This window comes from Nicotiana tomentosiformis, chromosome 3 (genome assembly GCF_000390325.3).
Source record: "Nicotiana tomentosiformis chromosome 3, ASM39032v3, whole genome shotgun sequence".
In the NCBI taxonomy this organism is placed as follows: domain Eukaryota; kingdom Viridiplantae; phylum Streptophyta; class Magnoliopsida; order Solanales; family Solanaceae; genus Nicotiana; species Nicotiana tomentosiformis.
In genome coordinates, this window is record NC_090814.1 from 20,967,117 (window position 1) to 20,990,703 (window position 23,587).

Below are 23,587 nucleotides of genomic sequence, written 5' to 3' on the forward strand. Positions count from 1 at the left end.
CGGTAATCATAGGCTGCTGACCCTACTGCACTAGTCTACTCTGAAGCCTGGGGCAGAATCTCCGCATATGGCTGAAATCCCCGCACTCGAAACAACCCCTCAGTGCAATGGGCTGCTGACCTAAAATCTGGCCCTGGTGACCTGAATACCCACTGGAAGAACCCTGAATAGCCGGTGGGCAGTAAGAACTCTCTGGCATAACACTGAAATAACATCACACTAGAGCACCCCGAGCAGGCGGTGGTGCTGGATATGGAGGCCTGCTGAAATGCCCTCTCACGAACTAACCTCTACCCCCAGACGGAGCACCTCTGAACTCTCCAGAATATCTAAACTGCTTATCTCTCATAACCCGCTCTAGGCTACACTGACGCACACCCCCAATCCTTTAGGCTATCTCCACAACCAACTCATAAGAAGTCCCAATCTCGACCTCTCGGTCTATATTGACCTGAATGCCAGTATTCAAAACCGCAACAAAACTCCGTAATCTCTCTGCATTAGTAGGGAGTATCATAAGTGCATGGCGAGACAACTCAGAGAACCTCACCTCATAATTAGTCACTGACATCTGACACTACTCGAGCTGCTAAAACTGAAACCACAACTCTTTCCTCTTGGAGGGTGGAATATACCTGTCCAGGAAAATACGGGTGAATCTGTCCCAAGTCATGAGAGGAGAATCTGCTGGTCTGCCAAGAAGATAGGACTTCCACCACCTACGAGCCCTACCCTCCAGCTGAAAAGTAGCAAAGTCTACCCCATGAGACTCCAATATCCTAATGTTGTGCAGTCTATCCCTGCACCGATATATGAAGTCCTGGGGATCCTCATGTAGCTCACCCCCAAAGATAGGAGGATGTAGCCTAGTCCATATGTCAAATATCTTTTGTGGTTGGCGGCTGCAGCTGGTCTGGGCTCAGGTGTAGTTGCTTCCACTGGTTGGGCTCCACCTATGGGTAGTGCACCCTGGGTATGATATACAGCAGCTGCCTGCCCATGAGCCTATCCGGTAGGGGTCTGTGCTCCCCCGCCCACCTGAGATGTGGTTGGGTCTGCCGGAAATAAACCAGCCTGAGTCATAGTATCCATGAACTGCAACATACGACCTATGACCTTCTTAAATCATGGTGCGGAGGTGAAATCCACCAAAGCTGGCTCTGCTGCGGGCACTTCGCCCTGCTGCTCGATAATATGAACCACTACTGGATCCACTGGTGGTATAACTGGGATAACCCTGGGACGTCCTTGTCCCCTACCACGGGTTGGAGCCCTCCCCCGGCTTCTGCCTCGGCCTCTAACAACTAGGGGAGAAGCTCTTCCCTGGGCTGGAACCTCATTAGAGCGTGTTCTCACCATCTGTGAGAGAATAAGAGAAAGATACTTAGTATTACATCAACTGCACGATAGAAGTTGAAGAAATGTAGTTTCCTAACACCCTATAGCCTCTTGAAGATAAGTAAAGACGTCTCCGTACCGATCCGCAAGACTCTATTAGGCCTGCTCATAACTTGTGAGACCTACGTGAACCTAGTGCTCTGATACCATATTGTCACAACCCAGTTTCACCTATAGGTCGTAATGGCGCCCAACCTCACAGCTAGGCAAGCCAACTAGTAAATTAAACATATATTATTTCCTTTAATAATTATCCGAGTAATTAAGCTAATCTTACTTGCAAGAATTAAGAGAATATGATAGATCTAATTAAATGCAAACCAAGAAAAATAATTCAAACCCCAATTCTACCAGTGTGCGTGCCAAGACCTGGTGTCACAAGTGTATGAGCATCTAGTAGATTATACAAAAGAAATCCAAATACTGTCTAAACACAAAATAGACAGAAATAAATACAAAGGGAGACACTAGGTGTTGCGGAAAGGCTCAGGAGAAACAACTCTCCACTAGGCCTTAGGATAGCATTGGTGCGCACCGGTAGGTCCGCCTAAGGTCCCTGTCTCAGATCCTGCACAAAATGTGCAGCAAGTGTGGCATGAGTACGTAAACAACGTGTACCCAGTAAGTATCAAGCCTAATCTCGAAGAAGTAATGACGAGAGGTCGACTTTGACACTCACTAAGGGTCAATAATATTAAAATAGAAATATTTAAATAGACATGATTTATGTGAACACCAGTAATTTTCTTTAACAAGCAGAAATAATCAATTCTTTCAATTTCAATAATTTCAATTTTATCAATTAGCTTCACAAGCTGCAATATAATGTCAATGTATCATGTGATTATTAGTATTAGGCACGATTTCTGCCGAGGTCGTTCAGCCCGGTCCAGAGTGTCGTGTGCACTTTCGAGGGATGTGCGGCACGATCCATAGATGTATCTATACTGCCGAGGCATTCGGCCCGCTCCACAAGAAATGAGGACATTTTCTTATGAACCTCCGGAATGAGAAGTTAATATAAGGCTAACATATAAGGACATGAAAATTCTATTAACAGTCAAGTAATTTACACAAAATTCAAGTATATGAAATTTTAGTCTTTTACTATCTCTTCTAACAGTTTTCAATATAATTCTTGTATTTTAAATATATAAAGGATGCAATTATCACAAGTAATTCATGATTTAAGTCCTAAACTATTTGGACATGGCATAATTAGTAGCTACGCACGGACTCTCGTCACCTTGTGTCTACGTAGCCCCCTACAATTAGCAATAATTATTAATTTAAATCACCTATGGGGTACATTTCCTCTTACAAGGTTAGACAAGAGACTTACCTTGTCTCAAAGTCCACTTCCCAATCACAATGTCGCGTTAAAGTCTCAATTCGATGCCGAAAATTTTAAAACTATCCAAATGTTATACAAAATAATTAATACATGCTCAATAATTCGAAATTAGACTAATAAATTAATTACCCACCCAAAATGGTAAAATCCCTAAAATTCATCCCGGGCCCACGTGCTTGGATTCTGGAAATATTCGGAGGGAAACGTTAGCCATAATCTCAAGAACTCAAATATACAATTTCCATCCAATTCCATAACCATTTTCGTGGTTAAAATATAATTTTTATACAAATCTAATTTTTTCATCTAAACCCTTGATTTTCACGATTTACAGGTTATAATCTACCCATAATCTATGTATTTAACTCAAAGTGTGTAGAATTAACTTACCTTCAAGTTTTTAGTTGAAATCCCGTCTCAAAAAGCTCCAAAATCTCCAGAAAATGGGCTAAAATGGCTGTTTTCCCGTTCCTTTAAACGTTTTGCCCAAAAAGCCCTCTCGCTTCTGCGGCTCGCAAGCTGCTTCTGCAGCTCCGTATCTGCAAAAAACTATCTCGCAGATTTGGCTCTCCCCCTTAGTCGGCCCGCCCGCTTCTGCGGTCAGCGGCTTGCACCTGCGAGACCGTTTATGTTGTGCATGCGCCATACATGCGTTGGTTCCCGCTTCTGCGGCCCTTGGACCGCTCTTGCGGTCATGCATACCTGCGTTGGCTCGTCCGCACCTGCGACTTCTGGGCTGCCAACACTTGGCCGCTTCTGCGAGCTCGCACCTGAGCTAGCCCTCCGCAGGTACGATTACACCAGAAGCCTGGTGCAACAACTGCTCTTCAAAAAATCCAAACTTGGTCCGAGCCTCGTCCGGTTAACACCCGAGGCCCCCAGTGTGCTGCCCAAACATACCAACAAGTTTAAAATCATAAAACGGACTTGCTCGAACCCTCGGAATGCATAACACAACATAAAAACTAAGAATCATACCCCAAACCAAATTGATTTTACTTAGAAATTTCAAATTCTTCAAACTTACTCCTAACGAGTCGAAACATACTTAAACTACTCGGAATGACACCAAATTTTGCGTGCAAGTCTTAAATCACCATACAGAACTATTCTGAGGCTTAAAATTCCAAACGAACCTCGATTACTCCAAAACCTACTCCAAACCAAATTTAAAGAATCTTAAAACCTTTAAATGCTCGATTTCACTATTAAGCGCTGAAATGCTCGATGGTTGTACAAAACCCGATTTGAACATACGCCCAAGTCCAAAATCATCATACAAACCTATTTGAACCATCAAATCCCGATTCCGAGGTTGTTTGCTAAAAATATTGACCGAAGTCAAACTTGGCCTTTTTAAAGCTATCTAAGGAATCAAGTGCTCCGATTTCAACCCGAACACTTCCAAATCCCGAACTAATCATCCCCGCAAGTCATAAAATAGTAAGAGAAAATACGGGGAGTCTTATTTAGGGGAACGAGGTTCTAAAAGGCAAAATGACCGATTGTAACATTCTCCAATGCTTAAACAAACGTTCGTCCTCGAACGAGTTTAGAATTATACCTGTTGTGCTGAATAAGTGTGGATATCTGCTCCGCATGTCCTATTTGGCCTCTCAAGTTGCTTCCTCTACTGGTTGGCCCCTCCACTGGACTTTTACCGCAAAAATCTTCTTGGACCTCAACTGGCAAACTTGTCTATCAACAATGGCAATTGGTTCCTCTACATAACCCAAGCTCTTATCTAGCTGAACCGAGCTGAAGGCTAACATGTGGGACATGTCGGCATAATAATTTGGAGCATAGATACATTGAAAATCGGATAAACTCCCGATATACTGGGAGGCAAAGTAAGCTCGTAATCAACCTCCTCAACTCGTCTCAACAACTCAAATGGACCTATAAACCTTGGGCTCAACTTGACCTTCTTCCCAAATCTCATGATTCCCTTCATCGGCGAAACCTTCAAAAGAACTTTCTCACCAACCATAAATGATAAATAACGTGCTTTCTGATCCGCGTAACTCTTTTGTCTAGACTGTGCTGTACGAAGTTGCTCTTGAATTAACTTTACCTTTTCCAAGGCATCCTTCACCAAATTAGTACCATATAACTTAATCTCACCGGGCTCAAACCATCTGATGGGCAAACTACATCGCCGACCATATAAAGAATCAAATGGAGCCATTTCGATGCTGGATTGGTAACTGTTGTTATAAGAAAACTCGGCCAAAGGCAAGAAATGATCCCACTGACCTCCAAAGTCAATCACACATGCCCTGAGCATATCCTCCAAAATTTGAACTGTCCGTTCAGACTTCCCGTCGGTCTACGGATGACAGGCTGTGCTGAGCTGTCCACGGGTCCCCTATTCACTCTGTACTGTGCTCCAGAAATGTGAAGTAAATCGATGGCCTCTATCTAATATGATGTAAATTGGCACACCGTGCAACCGAACTATCTCTTGAATATAAATCTGGGTTAACCTCTCTGAAGTATATGTAGTCACACTCGGAATGAAGTGTGCCGACTTGGTCAACCTGTCGTCAATGATCCAAACTGCATCAAACATCCGCAAGGTCCGCGACAACCCAACTACAAAGTCCATAGTAATGCATTCCTATTTCCATTCCGGTATAGTCATCTGCTGAAGTAGTCCACCTGGCCTCTGATGCTCATATTTAACTTGTTGGCAATTTAGACACCTAGCTACATACTCAACTATGTTCTTCTTCATTCGCAGCCACCAATAATGCTGTCTCAGGTCACGATACATCTTCATAGCACCTGGATGAATAGAATACCGAGAACTGTGTGCCTTCTCTAGGATCTTCTCCTTCAGTCCATCCACATTAGCAACACATAGATGATCCTGGAGTCGCAGATCACCATCTTCGCCGATAGTAACCTCCTTGGCACCACCTCATAGTACCATTTCTCAAAGAACCAATAAGTGTGGGTCATCAAACTGGCGAGCCTTGATCTGCTCAAATAGTGAAGACTGGGCTACAACACATGCAAGAACTCGACTGGGATATGAAATATCCAATCTCACAAGTTTATTAGCCAAGGACTGAATATCCAAACTAATAGCCTTTCCACTCCTGAAATAAAAGCCAAACTACCAATACTCTCCGCCTTTCTACTTAAGGCGTCTGCAACTACATTTGTTTTGCCCGGATGATACAGGGTAGTAATATCATAATCTTTCAGTAACTTAAGCCATCTGCGCTGCCTCAAATTTAGGTCCCTGTCTTGAACAAATACTGCAAACTACGATGATCAGTGTAAAGCTCACAAGACACCCCATAAAGATAATGCCACCAAATATTAAGAGCGTGAACAATTGCAGCTAACTCCAAATCATGTACCAGGTAATTCTTCTCGTGGGGCTTCAACTGACGTGAGGCATATGCAATAACTCGCCCCTCCTGTATTAGTACACAACCCATGATAACACGTGAAGTGTCGTAATACACTGTAAACATCCTTGAACCGGATGGCAACACTAACACTGGTGTTGTACTTAATGTCGTCTTCAGCTTCTGAAAGCTCACCTCACAATCATCAGACCATCGGAACAGAGCACTCTTCTGGGTTAATTTGGTCAATGGTGCTGCAATTGATGAAAAACCCTCCACAAACTGACGATAATAGCCTGATAACCCTAGGAAACTCCTGATCTCAGTCGCCAAAGTGGGAGGATGCCAATTCTGAGCTGCCTCGATCTTTTAGTGATCAACTTTAATACCCTCGCCCGATACAATATGCCCCAAAAATGCTACATAATCTAGCCAAAACTCACATTTGGAGAACTTAGCATATAACTTTTCTTACTGTAGCATCTGAAGCACCTCTCGTATGCTGCTCGTGCTCCTCCTTACTGCGCGGGTAGATCAAAATGTCATCAACGAAAACAATGACAAACGAATCAATATATGGCCTAAATACCATGTTCATCAAATCCATAAATGTCACCGGGGCATTAGTCAAACCGAAGAACATCACCCGAAACTCATAATGACTATATATTGTCCAGAAAGAGGTCTTCGGATCATCCGAATCCTGAATCTTCAACTGATGGTACCTCGACCTCAAGTCGATCTTAGAGAATACCCTAGCACCTTGCAACTGGTCAAATAGATCATCAATACGCAACAACGAGTACTTGTTATTAATGTGACTTTGCTTAATTGGCGATAATCAATACATATTCACATCGTTCCATACTTTTTCTTCACAAATAGTATCGTACCCCAAGGCGATACACTCGGTCTGATGAACCCTTTGGCTAGCAACTTCTCAAGTTGTTCTTTCAGCTCCTTCAATTTTTTCGAAGCCATGCAATACGGTGGAATAGATATAGGCTAGGTATCTGGAGCCAAGTCAATACAGAAATCAATATCATGATTGGGTGGCATGCCTGGAAGATTTGAAGGAAATACATTAGAGAACTCCCGGACTACAGTCACTGAATCAACAGTCGGAGTCTCTGTAGTAGAATCCCGAACATAGGCTAGATAAGCCAAACAACCCTTGTCGATCATGTGTCGAGCCTTCATAAAAGAAATAACATGATTAGATGCACTGATAGATAAACCCTTCAATTCCAATTTAGCCAATGCTGGAATCGCGAAGGTAACAGTCTTGGCATGGCAATCTAGGATGGTATGATATGGAGATAATTAGTCCATGCCCAGGATGATCTCAAAGTTGGTTATCTCAACCAGCAGAAGATCTTCTCTAGTTTCATAACCACAGAATTTAATAATGCAGGACTGGTAGATCTGATCCACAATAACAGAATCGCCCACATGAGTGGACACATAAACAGGAGTACCCAAGGACTCACGAGAAACACCCATGAAATGAGAAAATAGAGATGACACATAGGAATATGTAGACCCTGGATAAAATAATATGGAGGCATCTTTGCCGCAAACAGAAATAATACCTGTGATCACGACATCTAAGGCCTCTACATTAGGTCTAGCCGGAAAAGCAAAGAATTGAGCTGGAGCGCTAACTGGCTGGCATCCACCTGGCTGGCCTCCACCTCTAAGACGACCCCTACATACCTGCCCTTTACCTCTGGGCGGCTGGACGATTGGTGGAGCAATTGGTGCAGTAATTATAGGCTGCTGACCTTGCTGCACTGTTCTACCCTGAAGCCTGGGGCAGAATCTTTGCACATGGCTAAAATCCCCGCACTTGAAACAACCCCTCGATGTGATGGGCTGCTGACCTAAAGTCTAGCCCTGGTGCCCTGAATACCCATTGGAAGAACCCTGAATAGCCGATGAGCGGTAAGAACTCTCTGGCATAGTAGTGAAATAAGGTCACACTGGAGCACCCCGAGGAGGTGGTGGTGCTGGATATGGGGGCCTGCTGGACTGCCCTCTCACGAATTGACCTCTACCCCCAGACGGAGCACCTTTTAACTCTTTAGAATATCTAAACCGCTTATCTCCCATAACCTGCTCTCGGCTACGCTGACGCACACACTCAATCCTCCGGGCTATCTCCACAACCAACTCATAAGAAGTCCTCATCTCGACCTCTCGGGCCATAATGGCATGAATACCAATATGCAAACCCGCAAAAAGCCTTCGTAATCTATCTGCATTAGTAGGGAGTATCATAAGTGCATGGCGAAACAACTTAGAGAACCTCGCCTCATAATCGGTCACTGACATCTGACCCTACTGGAGCTGCTCAAACTGAAACCGCAACTCTTCCCTCTGGGAAGGTGGAATATACCTATCCAGTAAAATATAGGTGAATCTGTCCCAAGTCATGGGAGGAGAATCTGTTGGTTTTCTAAGAATATAGGACTTCCACCACTTACGGGCCCCGCCTTCCAGCTGAAAAGTAGCAAAGTCTACCCCATGAGACTCCAATATCCTCATGTTGTGCAGTCTGTCCCTGCACCGATCAATGAAGTCCTGAGGATCCTCATGTCGCTCACCTTCAAAGACAGGAGGATGTAGCCTAGTCCATCTGTTCAATAGCTTATGTGCCTCGGCGGCTGCAGCTGGTCTGGGATCAGGTGTAGTTGCTGCCACTGGTTGGGCTCCACCCATTGGTAGTGCACCCTAGGTCTTATATATAGAAGCTGCCAGCCCATGAGCATGTGCGGTAGGGGTATGTGCTCCCCCGCTTGCCTGATATGTGGCTGGGTCTTCCAAAAATAAACCGGCTAGAGTCATAGTGTCCATGAATCATAGCATACTGCCCATGACCTCCTAAAATCCTGGTGCAGAGGTGAATTCCACCAGAGCTGGTTCTGTTGCGGGCACCCCGCCCTGCTCGTCGATAATAGGATCCTCTACTGGATTCACTAGTGGTATAACTGGGATAACTCTAGGATGTCCTTGTCCCCTACCACGGGCTGGATCCCTCCCTCGGCCTCTGCCTCGGCCTCTAACAACTAGGGGAGCAGCTCTTCCCTGGTCTGGAACCTTATTAGAGCACGTTCTCACTATCTGTGAGAGAATAATAGAAAGAAACTTAGTATTACATCAACTGCACAATAGAATATGAATAAAGGTAGTTTCCTAATACGCTATAGCCTCTCGAAGATAAGTACAAATGTCTGTATCGACCTATAAGACTCTATTAGGCATGCTCATAACTTGTGAAACCTACGTGAACCTAGTGCTTTGATACCATGTTGTCACGACCCAGTTTCACCTATAGGTCATGATGGCGCCAAACCTCACATCTAGGCAAGCCAACTAGTAAATTAAACATATATTATTTCCTTTAATAATTATCCGAGTAATTAAACTCTTCTTATTTGCAAGAATTACGAGAATATGAAAGAACTAATTAAATGAAAACCAAGATAATAATTCAAACCCCATTTCTACAAGTGTGTGCCAAGACCTGGTGTCACAAGTGTATGAGCATCTAGTTGATTTTTCAAAAGAAATCCAAAATACTGTCTGAACATAAAATAGATAGAAACAAATACAAAAGGAGACACTAGGTGCTGCAGAATGACTCAGAAGAAGCATCTCACCACTAGGCCTTAGGATAGCGTAGGTGCGCATCGGTAGGTCTTCCTATGATCCCTGTCTTAGATCCTGTACAAAAAGTGCAAAAAGTGTAGCATGAGTACGTAAACAACGTGTACCCAGTAAGTATCAAGCCTAATCTCGAAGAAGTAGTGACGAGAGGTCGACTTTGACACTCACTAAGGGTCAATAATATTATAATAGGCATGATTTATGTGAACAACAATAATTTTCTTTAACAAGCAGAAATAATTAATTATTACAATTTCAATAATTTCTAATTTATCAATTAGCTTCACAAGCTGCAATAGAATGTCAAGGTATCGTGTAATTATTAGTATTAGGCACTATTTCTGCCGAGTTCGTTCGGCCCGGTCCAGAGTGTCGTGTATACTAACGAGGGATGTGTGACACGATCCATAGATGCATCTATGCTGCCGAGGCATTCGTCCCGCTCCACAAGAAAGGAGGACATTTTCTTATGAATCTCCGGAATGAGAAGTTATTATAAGGCTAACATATAAGGACATGGAATTTCTATTAACAGTCAAGTAATTTACACAAAATTCAAGTATATGAGGTCATTTACTATCTCCTCTAACAGTTTTCAATATAATTCCAGCATTTTAAATAAACAAAGGATGCAATTATCACAAGTAATTCATGATTTGAATCCTAAACTACCCGGACATGGCATAATTAGTAGCTACGCACGGACTCTCGTCACCTTGTGCATATGTAGCCCCCCACAATTAGCAACAATTATTAATTTAAATTACATATAGGGTAAATTTCCTCTTACAAGGTTAGACAAGAGACTTACCTTGTCTTAAAGTCCACTTTTCGATCACAATGTCGCGTTAAAGTCTGAAATTCTGAAATTATCCAAATGTTATACAAAATAATTAATACATGCTCAATAATTCGAAATTAGACTATTAAATTAATTACCCACCCAAAATGGTAAAATTCCTAAAGTTCACCCCGAGCCCACGTGCCCGGATTCCAGAAATATTTGGAGGGAAACGTTACCCATAATCTCAAGAACTTAAATATACAATTTTCATCCAATTCCATAACCATTTTCGTGGTTAAAATCTCATTTTTATAAAAATCTAGGTTTTTCATCTAAACCCCTGATTTCCACAATTTGCATGTTATAATCTACCCATAATCTATATATTTAACTCAAAGTGTGTAGAATTAAATTATCTTCAAGTTGCTAGTTGAAATCCCCTCTCAAAAAGCTCCAAAATCGCCCAAAAATGGAGGAAAATGGGCTAAAATGGCTGTTTTTCCGTTCCTTTAAATGTTCTGCCCAAATAGCCCTCTCGCTTCTGCGGCTCGCAAGCCGCTTCCGCAGCTCTGCATCTGTGGAAAATACCTTGCATCGGCTCTTCTTCTTAGTCGGCTCGCCCATTTGTGCGGTCAGCGGCTCGCACCTGCGAGACCGCTTCTGTGGTGCATGCGCCGCACCTGTGTTGGCTCTTGCTTCTGCGGCCTTTGGACCCCTCCTGCGGTCGTGCATCTGCCATAAGCTCATCCATACCTGCGACTTCTGCTCTGCCAACACTTGGCCGCTTCTGTGAGCTTTGGGCTCGCTTATGTGAGCTCGCACCTGCAGCTAGCCCTCCGCAGCTGCGATTACACCAGAAGCCTGGTGCAACAGCTACTCTTCAAAAAATCTAAAATTGGTTCGAGCATCGTCCGGTTAACACCCGAGACCCCCGGGGCTCTGCCCGAATATACCAACAAGTTTGAAATCATAAAACGGACTCGCTCGAACCCTCGAAATGCGTAACACAACATCAAAACTAAGAATCATACCCCAAACCAAATTGATTTAACTTAGAAATTTCAAAATTTTCAAACTTACTCCGAACGTGCCGAAACATACTTAAACTACTAGGAACGACACCAAATTTTACGTACAATTCTTAAATCACCATACAGAACTATTCCCAAGCTCGGAATTCCAAACGGACCTCGATTACTCCAAAACCTACTCCAAACCAAATTTAAAGATTCTTAAAAACTTTAAATAGCTATTTTTCACTATTAAGCGCCGAAACGCTCCCAATTTGTCCAGAATCTGATTCGAACGTATGCCCATCATCATACGAACCTATTGGAACCGTCAAATCTAGATTCTGGGATCGTTTTCTAAAAATGTTGACCGAAGTCAAACTTGACATTTTTAAAGCCAACTAAGGAACCAAATGTTCATATTTCAACCCGAACACTTCCAAATCTAGAACTAACCATCCCCATAAAACAGTAAAAGTAGATGTGGAGAGTCTTATTTAGGGGAACGGGGTTCTAAAAGGCAAAACGACTGATAGGGTCATTACAGGGGGGTGAATCGCGCAAGGAAAATTGCTAGATGCATGATGTAGTACACTTTATGGATATATTCAAATTTTTGAATGATTCAGGTATGTTGTTCATTATGGATGTAGTGTGCTAAAAGAAGGGGTTCATTTGGTTGCGTTAAGGTAGGGGTTACTTCTTTGGGTGTTGTGCGCTAAAGGAGCACAAGTCATTCGTATCATATTGGTGGTGCATTAGAGATTCAGCATAGTGGATAACTCTCGAGAAAGTTCTAGTGAGTTCTAGATTTATATGTGGTATTTGAAGATTTTCCCCGGATTTTGTATATGGCTAAGATATGAGATTTGTATTGGTTGGTGTCAAGACTTGCAGTATTTATGTATCATTATGGATTCTACATTCCAGTATCAGAGAGGTTAAAAAGAAATAGATTTAGATTCATGAAAGGTCTTTTTAGAGTGGGAATTTTGGTTATGGTACTATTGGGTGCTTACGATAGAATACAGGGGCTTATGGGCCTTAAGATGACGTGGTTTCATGATAGTATCTCTTGTTGTGAGCTTTGGGTTAAGGTTCGTAGTGTACTGGCAAGGAGAAGTGTCAACTTGAAGGCAAGTTGAGAGGAACTCGAAGAAATGGGTCAGCTTGGTAGTGGTTCGGGTTTGCATGGTAAATAAAATGACTGGTTCTTTTGGTGTGGCGAGGCTTCATAGGTGCGTTTTGCCAATGCTCTTGGGTTTGGCGATCTGCGTGACTTGGTTGAGTTGGAGGGATTCAGTTCTGATGACTTGGTTGTGTGCAAATGTGTTTCGAAGAGTTCCTGATGGTGTCGACCACGGCTTGAGGAGGATGCCTTCTACAAGTGTGAGGAGTATGTTGCGTTTTGTGATCTTCTCCTGGATGAGGTCCGGTGGAAGGTTGTTGGCTAGTGGGGTATGTATCTTGCTTGTGATTCAGAGTTGCTAATGGGGTTATCGTATTTTCGTATGATAGCATGATAGATGCAGTGTGACGTGTGGGATTGAGTCATGCATGTACGAGTTACAGTTTAATTTTGAAGGGAAGTCATGGGTTCTAGGTAGCTCGGACAATTTCAGATATTTAGAAGAATGCTGGCACTATCTGGTATTACCTGAGAAGGGTACGTATTTCAGAAGGAGCATTATGTTTTGACTTGTACATGCTTAACTTGTATTACGGTAATTGCCTGGTTGACCAACTGCTGATGTTCAGATTTCACTATGTGGCACAGAAGAATTATAGGAGTATTCCTCATGAGATGATTGTGTGTTAGAGATGTGTCAGTCATTTGAAGGGTGGAGTTGGGATCAGATATTGGGATTCTTGTACTCTAGGGATTGGAAGACTTGGAGGGTTCTCAAAGGCAGATTATTCCTTGGTTGTGGATGGTGAAGGTATGTGGAGAGGTTGATGACTGAGTGAATGTATTATGGATAGATTATTGTGGACTTTTTGGAGGTTATCTATCTATTTCGGGAGGATCAGAATTGATTTGAAGGCCACTGGTAGGCCTAAGGAGATTGTGTATTACATATTGGGTCGAATGTGTTTACGCAACACGACTATTGTTGAGGGGTGTGTCATTCGGTGAGAGTTGATCTTATTTTTGTCTTATGTGTTCCATGTGTTACTCTTCCATGCTACGATAGGTTGTGAGACTGTGGACTATTTACGCATATGATGCGGTTTTGTTTGGGCCTTGTGGCAAAATTAGAGCGAGGTGGCACTTGGAGCGTTGAATGGCTGATTACGCCTTGGTTATGGTCTTCCTGTTGGTGGAATAGTGTGCTATTTGTTTCTCCATGGTTATGGTCATGCACTTTGTGTGTTTGTTGTCAATATGCATATGGTTATTGATTTTGAGCGTCATGGCTCGAGGTAATCCATATTGACTGGTGTTCGGATTGGGTCACGCATCGTAGTAGAGTTATGTTGGAATATGATCCTTTGTTCTTATTTTTTGTGTTTTGCTTCTCTTCCCTAAGATGGGTTCATAACAGTGTGCTTTGTGGTGGTATATGTTGAGCTTGTGGGACAGTTCTCTCATTTGATTCTCTTTCCATCATTGGGTGCAATCGAGTTGTCTCTTGTTTGGTGAATAGATTGCACGGTATGTGGATCTAGGTAGTATTGGTATGGCATGTCGGTAGAGCAACTTGTATTGGATGATGTGAGGTTATTGGACCTGAAATAAGTGCCATCAGATTTGATTAAGATATGTTCGAAAGAATAATATCACTAGTCAGCTTAGATTTTGGGTATGGTTCTTGTCGGGCAAGAGAGCTCTACGAGTTGTTGATGTGACGGGTGGTTATGAGTTCCTGTGTGTGTATTTCATCATTGGCAGTGTACGAAGATTTAAAACAAGTTTTTAATTTATATGAGGTTAGTTACATGTATCGAGTTTGTAATTGGGCAGGTATTTTGGTCGAAATTTATTGCTACGAGTATATGAGTTATGTGGAATATCATGTGATTATATTTGGAATATTGTTATGTCTTGATACAGCTTGTTCAGACTTATATAGTGTATGGGTGCGAGAATCGGGTCTTATAATGAATTTCGGATGTTGGAGATTGGTTTTCGAGGTTTGTGGGCGAAGGTTGAAGTAAGGATCTTCCGTTAGGTTGTATTGTCAGGCTATAAATGTGCGGACCGTATAATAGAAATGCGATGGACAACTGGGCAACTTTACATTCAATTATGCGATGGAGTTGCAGTTATGCGGGTCGCGAAAGTCTTCTATGACCCGTTCTGCGATCGCAGATGTGATCCACAGGGGTATATTTGTCCAATTTTGACCCCGACTTTTAGCCTATTATAAATAGAATAACTAGGATTTTTTAGGGACAGCTAGTCTGACAGAGAGAGGATACACCTAGGACATTGAATGCACCATTATTTTGGAAGCGTGTGTGATAAAATCCAAGACATTTTCTATAATTGTAAACTTCATGAGTTTATTTATTACGTTGTTGTTGTATTCTAGTATGAGTAGCTAAGTTTAAATACTAACGTTGTGAATCCTATGTGGGTGTAATGTTAATGTGTGTTCATCATTGAATGTTTATATAATGGAAAGTTAATTTCTATTCATTTCTCATGCGTCATTTGTAGTTGATGGTTGCAAACATGGACTAGTGCCAATTCATTCTATCTTTACTTGGGAAAGTGGGATAGAATTTGGTAGATTTGAATAGCAAGAACTCAAGGCTCTAAACCCTATTTAATAGAATCTCTTGGGAATAAGTGGATTCTACTTGGCATAAATTAGTCGTTCTTAATTATCACATATTTTATATTTGGGAAAATCATAAAGAGGAACTACTATCTAATTGTTGGAAAATATTAGTTTGTAACCTAGAAATCATTTGCATATCAATGAGCTTCCTATTTAACAATATGAAATATAGACACCGTTAGCATTACATTCCATTAATGGAGATACAATCTTCGTTTCTTAATGAATTTAATCAAATTATATCAACGAAATAGCTTCTATTGATAAATCTCAATTACAACACTATTTTGTTTAAGCTAACGGAGTAGGATTACGACTTCAGTCAAGTTTCACACTACTCAAGTAAACTTTTCACTCCTATTCCATGTGGGATTCGACCCCAACATATTTGGGTTACTATATTTGACATCGGTCGCTTTATACCATTTATTTAGGTGTAATTTGACCGTATCAAATTTTGGCTCCGTTGCCGGGGAATACGGTTTTGAAATTACTAACTAGTGTATACTTCACTTAGCATTTTTTTCTATTCCACCACACTTTTCTTGGTGTCACTAGGTAGATATGGGTGAGCCAGAAGAAGAGAATATTTTTGCGGATATAGATGAGTATATTGAGGATACAAATGCCATTGTCCTTCCAAGAGTAGATGCTTCAACTTTCAAAGTGGAACACAATCTAATACTAACGCTCAAGGCTGAGGGTTTTTTCGAAATTCCACAGATGATGACCCGACACAACATCTCAGAAATGTTTTGGGTGTGTGTGCGATGCACAAGCAAAATCACGTCTCAGATGATGCACTAAGAGTGAGGGTATTCAAGTACTCTGTAACTGGAAAGGCATGACAATGGATCCAAAATCTAGCACCTAATTCCATTCATACATGGCCCGAACTTGTCTGAGCTTTCCTAGCAAAATGGTTTCCACAAAGAAAGAAATCCGAGCTACGGGATAAAATATTCTTCTTCAAGCAATTACTAGAAGAGTATCTGCACGAGGCATGGGGTAGATTCAAGCTATATTTGGTAAGGTCTCCGAATCATGGCTTTCCAGATAATATTCTATTGGAGAAGTTTTACATGGGCTTGGATCCTATGAATCAATCTATAGCCAAAAATGTTGTGGATGGTTCCTTTATGGACAAAACATTTGCAAGGGTCACACAAATCCTAGATAAAATGGCTGAACATAATCAAGCTTGGCCCTTGGAAGATACCACGGGTCGAATTTCATATGATACTCCCTCCTTGGACAACATGATTACGGAGAACCAAGAAAGACATCAGATAATCGCTGGGCTAGCCACCAACGTCAACGTGCTGACAAAAATATTCACTGAAAGCCAAACAAAAGTGGTAAATGTTGTGGAAGATGTGCAACCTATATTAAATGAGGAGTACAAAGAAGAAAATTATGTCAACAATCCTCATGGAGGATATCAAAGACAATCTTACCAAGGTTCAGGATAACAACACCAATGGAGGTCTAACCGGCAAGGGCAAGGCAACCAACAATGGCGAAATGATCAAGGTAATTCCAATCAAGGAAATTAGAGTAACAAAAACAATAATTTTTTAAATCGAAGTTCAAACCCCTATGTTCCACCAAAGGGGCAATACACTAGTTCTTCGCATTGGAAAGAAAACTCTTCAAGTGATTCCAAGTTAGAAAGAAAAATCAGGAGAGATCCGACACCTCAATGAAGAACATGGCCGAACTTGTGGGTTCTCATACCGCATCCTTACAAAAGTTGGAATTACAAACGAGAGATCTTTCAAGAGAGAAAAATCCGAAGCAGAAAGGCACGCTCCCAAGTGACACAATAGCGAACCCTAAGGGTAGTGGGAGTGGTCCGACTTCCCATTGTATGGAAATCACAACTCCAAGTGGGAAACTACTTCAAGGAGTGAACGAACAAGTGGTCGAAGTGGAATATTCTGAACAAGAAGTTGAGGCACAAGTTGAGGTGCCAATTGTTGTTGAAGCTGAAAGACTTCTAACAGAGTTGAAAATTCAACAAATGAACCATGTAGAGGCTAAGGAAAAGGTAAAAGAGACACCAAAAACTCTACCACCAATTCCTAGGCCTCCTCATCCTTTCCCTCAAAGACTTGCTAGGAAGGTTGATGATCGCAAACTCGAGAAGTTCTATGACATTCTCAAGCAATTCCATTATCGGTGAATATTCCATTTGTGGAAGCATTTCAAGAGATGCCATGTTTTTCTAAGTACTTGAAGGACTTGATCACTAAAAATAAAACCACCAAGAATGAAGTGGTAAATGTGACTCATTGGTTGTAGCCAGAATAACTATTGGGTTGCGCGATTTTGCACGAGCCCTTTATGATAATGGGGCTAGCATCAATTTAATGCTTCTTGCTATTTATAAGCTAGCAGGGTTAGGAATTCCTAGGCCTACAAGTATGAGGTTGCAAATGGACGACCGTTCAATAAAGAAACCTATGGAAATTGTTGATGATGTTCTTGTGAAAGTGGGAAAGTTCCTCCTCCCTGCCGACTTTGTTATCCTTGATTGTGCTATTGATAAAGAAATCCCTATCATCTTGGTGATACCATTCCTTTCTCCCGACAGAGCACTCTTGGATTCAGAAAGAAATGAGATCATGTTCCGAGTTAATGACAAAGAGGTTACCTTTCAAGCGAGTAAGGGTATGAAATTGCCATATGCATATGAAAGTATCTCGGTCATTGATATTGTTGATAAGGTAGAGGATGCAGTCGAGGTAAAGATGGAAGAAGAATGCCTTGGTGAGGCATTGGCGGCCATTTTGGTAAATTTTGATGGTGAAGACATGGAAGGATACATGGAATCGATAAATGCATTGGAAGGGCTTGGGTCCTACACTTATGCACCAACGAAACTTTCTCTTTACTTACAGAATAGAGTCACTCCTCCCGCTAAGCCTTCAATTATCGAGCACCACAACTTGACCTCAAGCCACTTCCACCGCACTTAAAGTATAAATTTCTTGGGTCCAATGAAACTCTACCTGTAATCGTTTCTTCTTTTTTGAATGATGTGCATGTTGAATACCTTGAGGGAGCACAAATATGCCATTGGGTGGACAATATTGGACATCCGAGGGATTCCCACTAGATTTTATGAGCACAAAATACAATTGGAGCAAGAGAAAAAACCTAGTGTAGAGCATCAAAGAAGGTTAAACCTTTCCACACAAGAGGTGATAAAGAAACAAATCATAAAATGGTTAGATGTCGGGGTTGTCTACCCCATTGACGATAGTCCTTGGGTGAGTCCGATGCAATTTGTGTCAAAGTAAGGAGGCATTACCGTGATTCAAAACGACAAAAATGAGCTCATCCCAACAAGGACGGTGAATGGGTGGAGAGTTTGCATGGACTACCGGAAGCTCAATAGTACTACTTGCAAGGACCATTTCCTTATTCCTTTTATTGATCATATGCTTGATCGACTAGCCGGAAGGTCATTTTATTTCTCCTTGGATGGTTATTCTGGCTACAACCAAATCAACATCGCCTTACAAGATCAAGAGAAGACAACATTCACATGCCCGTATGGGTCTTTTGCTTTTAGTCGGATGCCATTTGGGCTATGCAATGATCCGGCTACCTTCCAATGATGCATGATGTCAATCTTCTCGTACATGGTGGAGGATTTCTTAGAGATGTTCATGGATGACCTTTTTGTAGTAGGTGATTCCTTTGAGCATTGCCTTGATAACCTTAGGCAAGTGCTCAAACGATGTGAGGAAACAAACCTTGTGCTAAATTGGAAAACATGCCACTTCATGGTGGATGAGGGTATTGTTCTGGGCCACAAAATTTCTAAGCAAGGTATAGAAGTTGATCGGGCAAAGATCAAGAACATTTCCAAACTTCCTCCTCCCAATTCGGTAAAAGGTGTTAGGAGCTTTTTTAGGCATGCCGATTTTTATAGGCGTTTTATCAAAGACTTCTCAAATATTGCAAGTCCCATGTGCAAGATCCTTAAAAAAGATACAAAGTTTGGTTTTGATGAGAAGTGCCTCAAAGATTTTGAGGAATTGAAAGCGAGGCTCACCACGACACCTATTCTCATCACACCTAATTGGTCTCTTCCATTTGAACTCATGTGTGACTCCAGTTGTGTAGCTATTGGGGCGGTACTTGGTCAACGACATAACAAGATTCTTCATCCTGTCTACTATGCAAGTAAGGCACTCAATGGTGCACAAATTAATTACACTGTGATGGAGCAGGAGCAAGAACTTCTTTCTATTGTCTATGATTTTAAAAAATTCCGGTCCTATTTGTTAGGTTCCAAAGTGATTGTCTACACCGATCATGCTGCTCTCCGCTACTTTATGGCGAAGAAGGATGCTAAACCGAGATTGATTAGGTGGGTTCTTTTTGTTATAAGAGTTTGACTTTGAAGTCAAAGATCGGAAAGGACCAGAGAATGAAGTTGCGGATCATTTATCTAAGCTTGAAGTGCCAGGGAGACCAAACGAAGATCTTGAAAATAATGATGCCTTCCCAGATGAACACATATTGGCATTGTCTAGCGCCTTCACTCCTTGGTATGCCGACATCACTAACTTCTTGGTACGGATTGGAAGCTTATCAAAAGAAAAAGTTCTTGCTGGAGTGTAGAAAATACTATTGGGAGCAACCCTTTCTGTTCCGGATTTGTGCCGACAACATCATTCGGCGTTGTGTTCCGAAAGACGACGTAATGCAAATTCTCAAAGCATATCATGACTCCCTCGTTGGGGTCCATCATGATGGAAATCGTACTGTGGAAAAAGTTCTTGAATGTGGCTATTATTGGCCAATGATCTACCAAGATGCAAACCAAATGGTCAAGGCATGTGATCAATGTCAAAGACAAGGGTCAAATTCTAAAAGACATGAGATGCCTATGAATTTTGTGATGGAGGTTGATATCTTTGATGTGTGGGGGATAGATTTTATGGGTCCCTTCGCAAGCTCTTATGGAATGACATATATCTTGGTGGTAGTAGACTATGTCTCCAAATGGGTCTAGGCAATTGCCTTGCCTAACAATGAGGCAAGGAGTGTAACTGAATTCTTGAAGAAGAACATATTTACGCAGTTTGGAACCCCAAGGGCCATCATTAGTGATGGTGGTTCTCACTTTTGCAACAAATCTTTTGCCGGGCTGCTTAAAATATATGGAGTTAAGCACAAAGTGGCCACCTCTTACCATCCTTAGTCGAGCGGTCAGGTTGAAGTCTCCAACAGGGAGATCAAAAATATCCTAGCAAAAACTGTTAATGCAAACACGACCGACTAGTCCAAGAAGCTAGATGATGCATTGTGGGCATATCGAACAACATTCAAGAATCCCATTGGCACCTCACCATATCGGTTGGTTTTTGGTAAGGCATGTCATTTGGCAATGGAGCTTGACCATAAAGCTATGTGGGAATTGAAAAAGTTAAATCTTGACTGGGCCGAAGCTGCTAATCTAAGGATGACACAACTCAACGAGATGGAAGAATTCCATTTTCATGCCTACGAGAATGCAGCCATGTATAAGGAAAGAATGAATTTTGTTCATGAAAAGAAGATATTGAAGAGGGAATTCAAATCCGGTGACCTGGTTTTACTTTTCAACTCAAGACTGAAGTTCTTTTCGAGAAAACTCAAATCCAAATGTTCTGGCCTGTTCAAAGTTTTGAATGTATCTTCCTATGGTGCCATTGAATTGGAATCCAAGGACGAGACTCGAACTTTCAAAGTAAATGGACAAAGGGTCAAACATTACCTCAGAACCAGTGGAGAAAAACATTTTGTGGAACAATATGCCCTCAAATACGGTCCTACACCAACCCCCATTAATGATTAGCCGTGACGTTAAATCAAGCGGTTCTTGGGAGGCAACCCATGTGTAGTAACACATTTTTGTTAGATTTTAATTTCAGTAAGTATAATTGTAAGTGTGAGAAGATTGACGTGTGTTCTAGAATGCTGGTGACCCAAAATACAATGAAATAGGATGCAAGGTTAGAGGAAAATGAAGGAAAGCAAGACCTGTGTTTGCGGCAACATATACGGCCACATAATCGATTTGCGGACCGCATAAGGATCGCACACACAAGCAGAAAAAATGCAATCTGGTCATTTAAAAATGTGGTGAAAATTTAATATTTGCGGCTCGCATAACGATTATGCAACCGCAGAATCGATCGCAAAGCTGGTTTGTATCACTCACTCACTAACCCATCGCATAACACTTATGTGATGGCATAATGTGTTATGTGATGCACTACCTCACCGCTAACCTCCCAAGTATAAAAGCCCTAAATCCCTCACTCACCATTTCCGTCGCTAATTTACACTCCCACGCACACGGGCACACCGCATAACATAAAACAAAAGATATAAAAGATCAAAAATAGTAAAACAAAAAAACACAAAATCAAAAACAAATTGAAAAGGAAGGGCGCAGCAACAGACACTATGCCGTCGTCCGCTGGTGAAAAGCTATAGGACCAGTCCCAACAGATACACAATCCAATGGCGTACAAACTCCAGTTGGGCGCTCCTGCAAATTCCAATCAAGATATTGTACATCTAAATTTTGGTGACGCAATTACTGTAGCACCAAATCAAATAGAATTTCTGAAATCTCCCAGCTCGATTCTGGGCCAAATATCACAACAAAAAATACGTATGCTGCTCAATTGACTCAAGAAAAACCAACTGTAACTTTGAATCAAAAATTGTTGAAACCTATTGAAGTTATTCATGGAGTTCCAACAATTCTGTTTTCGATGGATGAACGGATGTAATTCACAAAAGAGGAGGGATTGCATCAAGCTGTTGTGGTGAAACTTTCCTCAAACGCACCAGATGCAGTCACATTGAGAAGTTTACTGCCAAATATTTTCGGTAACAAACGACAAGCTTTGATCGGCCATCTTGCACCTAGACAATTACTTATTAGGATTGATCAACATGAAGATTTCGTTAATTCACTTGCAAGGTCAGTTACCTACTTTAAATACAATGGTAAGGAGCACCAAATCAGGGTATTTCCAGGGTCTGTTGGTTGTTAATGTAAAGGAGGAAACGACAAAGGCAGTGGTTTGGATTTCTTTGCCTAATCCGCCAACAGAATTGTTTGCAATGAAGGCTTTGTTGTCTATAGTTTCTGTTGTTGGTAAGCCTATAGCCATTGACAAAGCTATTCAGACTAAGTGGCATCCTAGTACTGAAAGGGTGAAGGTTATCCTTGATTTAATGGATAAACTACCAGATAAATTGAGGCTGCAATATCTGGACAAACAAACTGATCAAATGGTTGAAGTTTTTCAATATTGTGTATGATAATTTGCCATTATATTGCAACCACTATAAACACCAAGGACATGATGAAAATACATGTCGCGGTTGAATGAAAAGGCAGTAGGGAGCATGCCAGGTGAGGAAGATGATGTCGTGCAAAGAGAAGAAGAGATACTGGTTAAGGAAGATAAGTTAGTTAAGAAGTATCAAGGTGATTTGAGGCAATTGCTTAGTGAAAAAAAGTGACTTCCAGGTTTGATTGAGGCAACAGGTGTCGAGGATAAAGCTCATAGAACTGATGGTGTACAGATTCATTATAAATCTGGAAATCAGTCATTAGAAGATGCTACTGCTGGGGCATTAAAAGATGCTTTGCTTCCTGTTGAAACAGCTCTTGCCAAGGCTTGTAATGATACCTGATGTTGTGAAAAATAAACTCCCAGCTGATATACCTGCTACAAGAGCTTTGTCCACGATTTATAAGGCAGTGAATAAGGCAACTACAGATGCACTAGCTGGAGATGTTCGTGGATATGCTGAAAGTTCAAATTGGGCAACACTGGATACTACTGTTGTTAAACCTACTATTGCACTTACAATTGAAAAAAGAGTTGGGTTAAATGCTACTGTTGTGCATGATTAGGGGCAAGGTGTTGAACGTGTGAGAACTTTAAATAATATAAATGATGCAGGTATTAAGGCAAAGGAACAAGCTAGGCAGATGCAAGAAACTACAAAAGATCAACAAAATACATAGTTCAAGTAGGGGAGGAAAAATCTGGGCAGTTTATTGGGGTTACTGGGGGTGTTGATTGCCAAGTTGCTACTGCTACTGCATTAAAGGCTGCTGCTGATCGACATGTTTATTCAAATAAGATTTATAATGTTCAACAAGTCGATGGGGCATATGTGATTCAAATTGG

At 41.5% G+C, this 23,587-nt stretch overlaps 1 long non-coding RNA gene across 2 annotated transcripts in view; it reads right to left on the reverse strand.

The window, feature by feature from the left end:
* Positions 1-1,715: 1,715 nt before the first annotated feature.
* The window catches only part of LOC138906984 (uncharacterized), a 36,547-nt gene continuing 14,675 nt past the window's right edge, over positions 1,716-23,587 (reverse strand). Inside the window, exons 2-3 of one of the 2 annotated variants that reach the window (XR_011414623.1) lie at positions 9,777-9,840; positions 1,716-1,966 (exon numbers count right to left, since the gene is read on the reverse strand). This is a non-coding gene — a long non-coding RNA (uncharacterized lncRNA). Of the gene's footprint in view, positions 1,967-9,776; positions 9,841-21,475; positions 21,922-23,587 lie in introns of those variants that run through there. The other variant, XR_011414622.1, reaches the window with a different exon arrangement.